Here is a 2,974-nt window from a genome sequence, read left to right on the forward strand (position 1 = left end):
GATGCACAGTGTGGATGTTGTGAGCTGTGAACATTTAAATACCCAGTGTTCCCACTACAATCTAAACAATCTACCACTACATAGTGATAAGGGCCATTTACGCTATTGAAATATTTAGTCACCCACACAGGCAGTTTCAATAATTAGTCACTGTGTTTACCAGTATTTCTTAATGTTACATATTGCAAATCTCTGACAGTTGGTGCGTGTAGAAAAAGGTTGCGCAAAGTTTGGCAAAGAGGAGTGTTTTGTTTTTTTAATTGATGGATATATCACGGAAGTATGGTTTGCTTAAATAAGCAATTCACTGTTCTGATAATATTGAAAACATCTGTTTAGTTCATAGTTATCAATATGTGATTATTCCAATATTGACCTGTTAATCTACAGCTGTAATTTGGATGGTAAGGAGAGACCACTATGAACAATATTCACTCTGCACAATAAAGGTAATGAAGCTGCAAATATACAACACAAATTGTATTTTGTGACGGCATATGCCTATTTTTCCCACAAATATGTCTGTTTGTATTGGAGATCAGAATATCAAAATAATGAGATGTCATTATTGAATAGTTTCTTCTCTTCATGATCCGAGGTTTGATGTTTGACGCTCATGCAAATGCTACAGTGAAATATTCATCATATAATTATATATATATACAAGTTAACCCGTGCATGATACTCATGCATTCTAGTCAAATCAAGTTACTTAAGGTGTTAAAAAGGTTCTTGTCATGCATTTGGGCCATAGCCCAGGCCTCAACCACCAACCACTCCCCACTGTCACTTCTCCTTCAAGAAATATATATATATATTTTTAAAATCTTTATAAACACTTTTAACAATTAAAAAATTAAATTAACAAATTAAAAACATCTTAGTATACCAAATTTCAGCCCTTTCTAAAAAAAATTTTCCACACACACTAAGAATTTAGTAGGTCAGTGTATAACTCCGCCCAGCAGGTGGCGCTGCAGCTTGGTTTTATTTTTTCCACACACACAGACAGACTAACACACGCCACTAGACATTTATATTATAGATATAGATATATATATATATATATATATATATATATATATATACATATATATGTGTATATATACATATATATATATATATATATATATATATATATATATATATATATATATATATATATAAGAAAACAGGGATACTCTGCACTCTTCAAACACATAATTATTGCTATATCAAGTACTGTTCTATATTAAAAACAGGGAATGTTAGTTCCACATATTGCAATATATGTTTAAGTTGACCAAATCACGCCAAAGTCTTCCCATTCTGGTCAGTCCTAACATGATCAAATGCTATGCTATCTTATCTGGGCTTAAGGCTTACCTGCACACAGCTCTTAAAGGCAAGTCTTTCCCTAGCACTAGCAGCCATGGGAGACCTGGGACTCACCTGACACAAGTTGGAATTAATTAATGTAAAGAATGGGGTGCAAGAGTCATGGGACTTACATTGTATAAACAAAAACAGACATAGGTCCTCTGCATTCACCATGTACAGACTGGGGTGCAAGAGGGGGTTGCCCACATTGTATAGACAAGAAAACAGGGATACTCTGCACTCTCCAAACACATAATTAATGCTATATCAAGTACTGTTCTATATTAAAAACAGGGAATGTTAGTTCCACATATTGCAATATATGTTTAAGCTGACCAACTCACGCCAAAAAGACTTTGCTGCAAACCCTTCTCTCTCTTGGTCTCTCTGGCTCTCTCCTTGCATGGTTCTCCTCACACCTCGCTAACCACTCCTTCTCTGCATCCATTTCTGGTTCATCCTCCTCTCCTGCCTCCCTCCCTGTAGGAGTTCCTCAGGGTTCGGTTCTTGGCCCTCTACTCTTTTTGCTGTACACTATCTCCCTGGGTGATCTCATCACTTCCTTTGGTCTCCAATATCACCTGTACACCGATGACATTCAAGTCTACATCTCTACTCCTGATCTCCCCCCTTTATCTCTTGTGTATCCGACTGCATTTCCACAATCTCCTCTTGGATATCTTCACATTACCTCAAAATTAACTTTGCCAAAACTGAGCCCATCATCTTCCCTCCTTCTAGATCTTAATCCCATTTCGATCTCTATATCACTGTCAACAACACCACCATCTCATCTGTTCCCCAACTCCACTGTCTGGGCATCACCCTCGACTCGTCCTTCTCTTTTTTCCCACACATTCTCTTGCACAATCCTGTCACTTCCAGCTCCGCAAAATCGCCCGCATCAGGCCCTTCCTATCCCAGGATGTCACCAAAACCATCATCCATGCACTCATCATTTTCCGTATGGACTACTGTAACCTTCTAATCAACGGCCTCCTCCCTCTCCCACTTTGCCCCCCTTAGTTCTATACTGAATGCGGCTGCGAGACTCATCTTCTTCTCCCGCCAATCCTTTTCTGCCTCCCCTCTCTGCCTCGCCCTACACTGGCTCCCTTTTCCCCACAATATCCTTTTCAAACTCCTCACCCTCACCAAAAAGGTCCTCTCTCGCTCTACTACCCCTTACATTGCGAAGCTCCTCTCCATTCACACGCCATCCTGTTCCCTGTGATCGGTGAATGACCATTGCCTCTCCTCCACACTGATCACTTCATCAAATTCCAGAATCTAAGATTTCCCCTGTGCTGCCCCTCTCATTGGAACGACCTCCCATGCTCCATCCGACTGTCCCCTAATTTGTGCTCCTTCAAACGGGCAGTCAAAACTCTTCTGTTTCTCAAAGCTTACCAATCAACCACCTAACTTTCTCTCCATGCTTGACTACCTCACCCTCTCTCACCCCCCTATTTGCTACTCTTGTACTTGATCCCCTCTGACTCCCTTTGTGCCTCCTGTCTGTTTGCCCTCCCTTTATAATATAAGCTCTTACGAGCAAGCCCCTCTTCCCTCTTGTCTCTCTGCCTATTCTTCTGCCCCAACTTCACCATGCAAG

This window comes from Mixophyes fleayi, chromosome 1 (genome assembly GCF_038048845.1).
Source record: "Mixophyes fleayi isolate aMixFle1 chromosome 1, aMixFle1.hap1, whole genome shotgun sequence".
Taxonomy (NCBI): Eukaryota; Metazoa; Chordata; class Amphibia; order Anura; family Limnodynastidae; genus Mixophyes; species Mixophyes fleayi.